The sequence below is a fragment of the Engystomops pustulosus genome, unplaced genomic scaffold, assembly GCF_040894005.1.
Source record: "Engystomops pustulosus unplaced genomic scaffold, aEngPut4.maternal MAT_SCAFFOLD_583, whole genome shotgun sequence".
NCBI lineage: Eukaryota > Metazoa > Chordata > Amphibia > Anura > Leptodactylidae > Engystomops > Engystomops pustulosus.
Genome location: NW_027285462.1, coordinates 18,739 through 27,500, shown reverse-complemented (window position 1 = coordinate 27,500; position 8,762 = coordinate 18,739).

Here is an 8,762-nt window from a genome sequence, read left to right as displayed (position 1 = left end):
CACCGCCCTCGCCCTAGCCTCGCCGTCGGTCGATGAAGAACGTCGTTCGCCCTCCTCTGGCTCGGGATTTGGAAACGGCCTGGCCTTCGCCTACTCCGTCGGGCAACTGCCTTCCGCCAGCCCCTTCCCTCGAATCCCCTTCTTCCATTTTAGACCCGATCAGGGGATTGGTCAGCCCAGCCCTGGGGTAAGAAGAGGGGTTGGGGTCGGTTCGGCTTCGGGTGCCCCGCTCGGCCAAAGGTTCCCCTCGCTTTGGAAGCACGCGAGGTCGCGGAGGGTGTCGGGGTTATTTTTTCGGCTCCCTGGCTTCGCGGGAGCGGCCTTCGGCTAGGGCCGAGGCCGTCCGGCCCGCGCAGATTTGGACCGGGGTCCGGGGCGAGTACCTGCCTCTCTCACGAAGGGAGTGTCACCGGTAAGAAGCCTCTTCCCACGTCTGCTTGCCGACTTACGCTCGCCCCGACGAGAGGCCCAACCGAAAGAGTGGAAAGGGGCAGAGATTTCCAGGGTCGCCCCACCAGGGATGCAATACCCCAGTGCAGACTGTCGGCCCTGCCCCGAACCTACTCGGTGGTTTGAAGGTTAACCTCTTGGGGAAAAGCAGCGATTCGCCTCGCGGTGCGTGCCTCCGCGGATCTAAACCCCCTCGATCGATGTGGGGCCAGAGGACCCCTTTTCCCCGTACGAAACGGCCGGCTCACCATGGGCTCGACATCCGTGGGTCGGAGAGTTGAGCGCTTACGCGCGGCGGGACCTTATAACCTGCAGCGGCTGAGGAGCGAAGATTTCCAGGGTGGGCCCCCGGGGATGCCATACCCCGAGCAGCCAGTCGGCCCCGCTCCTAGCGCGCTGACGAGCAATGGAGTCTTCCCCGCGGCAGCCACCGCCCTCGCCTCGCCGTCGGTCGATGAAGAGCCGAGTTCGCCCTCCTCTGCTCGGGACTCGGAAACGGCCTGGCCTTCGCCTACTCCGTCGGGCAACTGCCTTCCGCCAGCCCCTTCCCTCGAATCCCCTTCTTCCATTTTAGACCCGATCAGGGGATTGGTCAGCCCAGCCCTGGGGTAGGAAGAGGGGTTGGGGTCGGTTCGGCTTCCGGTGCCCCCGCTCGGCCAAAGGTCCCCTCGCTTTGGAAGCAGAGGGTGCCGGGGTTATTTTCGGCTTGACGCCTAGTCCGGTCCCTGCCGGTTCCCGTGGAGGCCCGCGGTCAAAACCAGCTCCCCGGCTGTCGGAGCCGGAGCCCCGCAGCCCGAGCGGACGCACCGAGTCCCTCATGTAAGGGATAGCCGCCCCTACGGAACGGCCCGGACTGGGACCAGGCACCCCCAGGCGCCGAAGGGGTGGGTCGGCCGTGTTGCCGAAGCTTAGCCGGCGCTGATGACCGCAGCCCCTAACGATGCCCACAGGCGGGGGAGCCAAGGAGAGCACTAGGAAGACGTGGCGGGGTCGGACGGCTCAATTTCCAGGGTGGGACCCCGGGGGTTCAGTACCCCGGGCATCCGGTCGGTTTCGCCGGCGCGACCCCAAGCCTTCCACGGCCCCCTTCGTGGGTGCAGGGATACCGTGCAGGGTGCAGGCTTAGACGCCAATTCCCCAGAAGTTTTAGGGATAGGGTTTGTCCGGGCGCCACCGCAGCGACAACCTCGCAAGAAGCTCTCTTCCACAAAAGCACGGGCAACGTTCGTGTGCGAGTGTTGGTCTCCCATGGTCTACCGACTCCCCCGGGCGGCCCAAGCGTTACGCCCACGGCCGGGCCCTCGAGCAGGCGCACCCCTGGTGCCTCTCGTAAGGGAAGGCTACGGTCCTCAACCCCTCGTATGGCGGGGAGGGCGCATTTGAAACGCTAAAGGACGAGCCCTGTTCGGGACCTGGCGGGGATCCGCGGATTGGCGAGAGGGATGGGTCTGCCGTTGGTCAGAGGGGACGCACCCCTGGGACGCAGTTTGGCATTAGCGACCGATGGCCCATCTACGACCATGTACTCCGGGAGCGCCAAGGAGGACGCGGGTGGGCTTTGGGGGCAGACTCAATTTCCAGGGTCTGGGCGCCGGGGGTGCAATACCCTTAAGCGCTCATGTCGGTTTCGTCTGCCGCCCGCCTCTGGCCCGGCTCCTAGTGACGGGTGCTGTGAACGTGCGATCGTGCTTGCGGTTGAAGAGTTCAAAGGCTACCGCTGGGGATAACACGCCCGGGGAATTTAGAAACCCCCCCCTCCGCTACAATCTCTGCTTCTGCCGGACTCGGAGGGGAGCCGCCCCGGGGGCGACCGCTCCCTCTCCTCTTCCGCGGCGTGCCGCGCGCTTCGCCGTCAGCAGCGGAGCGAACCTTTTTCTCGGTCCGCAGCTCTTCAGGCGTAGGCGGGCAGCGCTAACAGGGTACACTGGGGACCACTCGACCGCAACCGCTCCTCCGACCGACGAGCATACCTACCGCGGATACGCCACGGTGGGTCTAAGCCTCGTCGCCGCCGCGAGGAGCAGGCGGGAGCCGTCCCTTTTCGTGCTGCGGAAATAAACCGTGGACACAGAGGTGTGTCTGCGCTCTCCGACCGGGCGGGGGGCGATTGGACTTGCCCGAGGGACACTAGGCGAGGCGCTGCCGCGGGAGCCGGAGCTCCGCGCTGGACGCTGCCGCCGCCGCCGCCGCCCCCCACCCACGGTACGGTGGAGTACGCCCGTTCCATACGCTTCGTAGCAAACCTCAGCCGAAGCAGAGAGTCCTACCGCTGTGGCAGGAGCGGGGCCGTGCGAGGACCACACTGGCACCGCGCTACACAACCTTAGGCAGAGGACCACAGCCGCTCACGGGGAGCGGGGGATTGATGCGCGACCAAGACTGAGGCTAAGGAACGCTTTACCATAAACCGGCCGGGGCCAATACCCCTGACCGAGCAAAGTGCCCTGCCCCGCCGGATCGCGCTGTGTCAGATCGATCAAAAGAGCGGAGAGCCGAGACTCTACCGCTGGGAGTTTGTGGAGAACGGCCTGGCTTGCGTCCCGTCCTCCCGCCCTCGACCTCACATGGCTAGCCTCACCCGCCGGGAGCCACCCCATTGGGGACCGTAGGGCGGAGAAGGGGTCTCCGCGTCCGGAATTTACTTGTGGAGAACGGCCTGGCTTACGTCCCGTCCTCCCGCCCTCGACCTCACATGGCTAGCCTCACCCGCCGGGCGCCACCCCATTGGGGACCGTAGGGCGGAGAAGGGGTCTCCGCGTCCGGAATTTACTTGTGGAGAACGGCCTGGCTTACGTCCCGTCCTCCCGCCCTCGACCTCACACGGCTAGCCTCACCCGCCGGGCGCCACCCCATTGGGGACCGTAGGGCGGAGAAGGGGTCTCCGCGTCCGGAATTTACTTGTGGAGAACGGCCTGGCTTACGTCCCGTCCTCCCGCCCTCGACCTCACATGGCTAGCCTCACCCGCCGGGCGCCACCCCATTGGGGACCGTAGGGCGGAGAAGGGGTCTCCGCGTACGGAATTTCTTGTGGAGAACGGCCTGGCTTACGTCCCGTCCTCCCATGGCTAGCCTCACCCGCCGGGCGCCACCCCATTGGGGACCGTAGGGCGGAGAAGGGGTCTCCGCGTCCGGAATTTCTTGTGGAGAACGGCCTGGCTTACGTCCCGTCCTCCCGCCCTCGACCTCACATGGCTAGCCTACCCCGCCGGGCGCCGCTCCATTGGGGATACGGTACGGCAAAGCGCGACGCCGCACGATGCCAACACTTTGTGCAAAAACCTGGCAGAGTCGACCAAAACCTCGCTTCTTTGACCGGTATTTTTGATGCTTTTCTCTGCCGCCGAAGGTGCACTGAGGGTCGGATCGCCCAAAATTTTTACCGGTCGTTTTGGTCTGCGGTTCTTCCGAGAGGTGCCCGCCTGACAGTTCTTTTTCAGCAGCCTCCGAAAGGCCATCCAGCGGGCAAGCCAGGGGTTGGCAGCCGCCGGCGGTGAGCCTTCCCCGGCCGGGGCAGACGGCTCCGACCGCAAAATTTTTTCGACTTTCGCCGAGGCCAAAACCCCATGCACTTTTAAAGCCTGCCCGCAGCGCCGTCTCCTGTCAGACGTCCCTTGCCGCCTGCGGTGGTCCTCGCCCGGCAGAGAGAAGCCGGAGTCGCCCCCTCTCCGGTTCTTTTTCACCATTCCGGAGCTCTGAAATCTGCCGGACACCGAGTGACCGAGGACGCTTCCAGGAGGGCGGCAGCGAGAGGCAGAGTGCCACCGGTCGGGTCGCCGGTTCTCCCACACTTTGAAAATTTTTCGCTTGTTCTGGTGGGATGGAGAGAGAGCGTGGCTTATGCGCCCTCTGCCCCGCGGTCCGCCCTGGCTGGCCTTACGCCGGTGGTTCGCCAGGCCACCGGCACCTTGTACGGCGGGGACGGCGTGGCTTATGCGCCCGTCAACCCACCTACTCGCCCCGGCTAGCCTTTTACCCGGAGGGCGCCACGCTCCGGGTACCAGTGAGCGGCACGAACCCAGTCATACCATGCCGCTCACCTCGCGCCCTCTCCGGCCTCCGCCGCGGAGACCTCCCGCTAGGACCTGCGGGGGGCGATTTCTGCCAAAATCTACAAAGTCCCCGATGGTTAAGGACGTAGACTGTTGAGCGGGACCTACACACTCTTGTAGCCGATGGGGCTCGCCATTTCCCGCAGAAAATGGACCACCTCCCGCAGAGGAACATGAAATGCCCCTTCCCGCGGGACCCGAAGGACCGCTCTGTCCGAGCAGGCCTCCAGGACCACGGCACGCAAAAGCGACTCAGTCCCGCTGGCATTACGGATCTGACTTTGTGCAAAAACCAGGCAGAGTCGACCAAAACCTCCCTTCTTTGACCGGTGTTTTTGTTGCTTTTCTCTGCCGCCGAAGGTGCACTGAGGGTCGGATCGCCCAAAATTTTTACCGGTCGTTTTGGTCTGCGGTTCTTCCGAGAGGTGCCCGCCTGACAGTTCTTTTTCAGCAGCCTCCGAAAGGGCATCCAGCGGGCAAGCCAGGGGTTGGCAGCCGCCGGCGGTGAGCCTTCCCCGGCCGGGGCAGACAGCTCCGACCGCAAATTTTTTTCGACTTTCGCCGAGGCCAAAACCCCATGCACTTTTAAAGCCTGCCCGCAGCGCCGTCTCCTGGCAGACGTCCCTTGCCGCCTGCGGTGGTCCTCGCCCGGCAGAGAGAAGCCGGTTTCGCCCTCTCACCGGTTCTTTTTCACCATTCCGGAGCTCTGAAATCTGCCGGACACCGAGTGACCGAGGACGCTTCCAGGAGGGCGGCAGCGAGAGGCAGAGTGCCACCGGTCGGGTCCCCGGTTCTCCCACACTTTGAAAATTTTTCGCTTGTTCTGGTGGGATGGAGAGAGAGCGTGGCTTATGCGCCCTCTGCCCCGCGGTACGCCCTTGGCTAGCCTTACGCCGGTGGTTCGCCAGGCCACCGGCACCTTGTACAGCGGGGACGGCGTGGCTTATGCGCCCTCTGCCCCGCGGTCCGCCCTGTCTAGCCTTACGCCGGTGGTTCGCCAGGCCACCGGCACCTTGTACGGCGGGGACGGCGTGGCTTATGCGCCCGTCAACCCACCTGCTCGCCCCGGCTAGCCTTTTACCCGGAGGGCGCCACGCTCCGGGTAGCAGTGAGCGGCACGAGCCCAGTCATACCATGCCGCTCACCTCGCACCTTTTCCGGCCTCCGCCGCGGAGACCTCCCGCTAGGACATGCGGGGGGCGATCTTGACCAAAATCTACAAAGTCCCCGATGGTTAAGGACGTAGACTGTTGAGCGGGACCTACACACTCTTGCAGCCGAAGGGGCTCGCCATTTCCCGCAGAAAATGGACCACCTCCCGCAGAGGAACATGAAATGCCCCTTCCCGCGGGACCCGAAAGGACCGCCCTGTCCGAGCAGGCCTCCAGGACCACGGCACGCAAAAGCGACTCAGTCCCGCTGGCATTACGGATCTGACTTAGTGCAAAAACCTGGCAGAGTCGACCAAAACTCCCCTTCTCTGACCGGTATTTTTGTTGCTTTTCTCTGCCGCCGAAGGTGCACTACGGGTCGGATCGCCCAAAATTTTTACCGGTCGTTTTGGTCTGCGGTTCTTCCGAGAGGTGCCCGCCTGACAGTTCTTTTTCAGAAGCCTCCGAAAGGCCATCCAGCGGGCAAGCCATGAGTTGGCAGCCGCCGGCGGTGAGCCTTCCCCGGCCGGGGCAGACAGCTCCGACCGCATAATTTTTTCGACTTTTGCCGAGGCCAAAACCCCATGCACTTTTAAAGCCTGCCCGCAGCGCCGTCTCCTGTCAGACGTCCCCGCCGCCTGCGGTGGTCCTCGCCCGGCAGAGAGAAGCCGGAGTCGCCCTCTCTCCGGTTCTTTTTCACCATTCCGGAGGTCTGAAATCTGCCGTACTCCGAGTGACCGAGGACGCTTCCAGGAGGACGGCAGCGAGAGGCAGAGTGCCACCGGTCGGGAAGCCGGTTCTCCCACACTTTGAAAATTTTTCGCTTGTGCTGGTGGGATGGAGAGAGAGCGTGGCTTATGCGCCCTCTGCCCCGCGGTACGCCCTTGGCTAGCCTTACGCCGGTGGTTCGCCAGGCCACCGGCACCTTGTACGGCGGGGACGGCGTGGCTTATGCGCCCGTCAACCCACCTACTCGCCCCGGCTAGCCTTTTACCCGGAGGGCGCCACGCTCCGGGTAGCAGTGAGCGGCACGAGCCCAGTCATACCATGCCGCTCACCTCGCACCTTTTCCGGCCTCCGCCGCGGAGACCTCCCGCTAGGACATGCGGGGGGCGATCTTGACCAAAATCTACAAAGTCCCCGATGGTTAAGGACGTAGACTGTTGAGCGGGACCTACACACTCTTGCAGCCGAAGGGGCTCGCCATTTCCCGCAGAAAATGGACCACCTCCCGCAGAGGAACATGAAATGCCCCTTCCCGCGGGACCCGAAGGACCACTCTGTCCGAGCAGGCTTCCAGGACCACGGCACGCAAGAGCGACTCAGTCCCGCTGGCATTACGGATCTGACTTAGTGCAAAAACCTGGCAGAGTCGACCAAAACTCCCCTTCTCTGACCGGTATTTTTGTTGCTTTTCTCTGCCGCCGAAGGTGCACTACGGGTCGGATCGCCCAAAATTTTTACCGGTCGTTTTGGTCTGCGGTTCTTCCGAGAGGTGCCCGCCTGACAGTTCTTTTTCAGCAGCCTCCGAAAGGCCATCCAGCGGGCAAGCCAGGGGTTGGCAGCCGCCGGCGGTGAGCCTTCCCCGGCCGGGGCAGACAGCTCCGACCGCATAATTTTTTCGACTTTCGCCGAGGCCAAAACCCCTTGCACTTTTAAAGCCTGCCCGCAGCGCCGTCTCCTGTCAGACGTCCCCGCCGCCTGCGGTGGTCCTCGCCCGGCAGAGAGAAGCCGGAGTCGCCCTCTCTCCGGTTCTTTTTCACCATTCCGGAGCTCTTAAATCTGCCATACTCCGAGTGACCGAGGACGCTTCCAGGAGGGCGGCAGCGAGAGGCAGAGTGCAACTGGTCGGGAAGCCGGTTCTCCCACACTTTGAAAATTTTTCGCTTGTGCTGGTGGGATGGAGAGAGAGCGTGGCTTATGCGCCCTCTGCCCCGCGGTACGCCCTTGGCTAGCCTTACGCCGGTGGTTCGCCAGGCCACCGGCACCTTGTACGGCGGGGACGGCGTTGCTTATGCGCCCGTCATCCCACCTACTCGCCCCGGCTAGCCTTTTACCCGGAGGGCGCCACGCTCCGGGTAGCAGTGAGCGGCACGAGCCCAGTCATACCATGCCGCTCACCTCGCACCTTTTCCGGCCTCCGCCGCGGAGACCTCCCGCTAGGACATGCGGGGGGCGATCTTGACCAAAATCTACAAAGTCCCCGATGGTTAAGGACGTAGACTGTTGAGCGGGACCTACACACTCTTGCAGCCGAAGGGGCTCGCCATTTCCCGCAGAAAATGGACCACCTCCCGCAGAGGAACATGAAATGCCCCTTCCCGCGGGACCCGAAGGACCACTCTGTCCGAGCAGGCTTCCAGGACCACGGCACGCAAGAGCGACTCAGTCCCGCTGGCATTACGGATCTGACTTAGTGCAAAAACCTGGCAGAGTCGACCAAAACTCCCCTTCTCTGACCGGTATTTTTGTTGCTTTTCTCTGCCGCCGAAGGTGCACTACGGGTCGGATCGCCCAAAATTTTTACCGGTCGTTTTGGTCTGCGGTTCTTCCGAGAGGTGCCCGCCTGACAGTTCTTTTTCAGCAGCCTCCGAAAGGCCATCCAGCGGGCAAGCCAGGGGTTGGCAGCCGCCGGCGGTGAGCCTTCCCCGGCCGGGGCAGACAGCTCCGACCGCATAATTTTTTCGACTTTCGCCGAGGCCAAAACCCCATGCACTTTTAAAGCCTGCCCGCAGCGCCGTCTCCTGTCAGACGTCCCCGCCGCCTGCGGTGGTCCTCGCCCGGCAGAGAGAAGCCGGAGTCGCCCTCTCTCCGGTTCTTTTTCACCATTCCGGAGCTCTTAAATCTGCCATACTCCGAGTGACCGAGGACGCTTCCAGGAGGGCGGCAGCGAGAGGCAGAGTGCAACCGGTCGGGAAGCCGGTTCTCCCACACTTTGAAAATTTTTCGCTTGTGCTGGTGGGATGGAGAGAGAGCGTGGCTTATGCGCCCTCTGCCCCGCGGTACGCCCTTGGCTAGCCTTACGCCGGTGGTTCGCCAGGCCACCGGCACCTTGTACGGCGGGGACGGCGTTGCTTATGCGCCCGTCATCCCACCTACTCGCCCCGGCTAG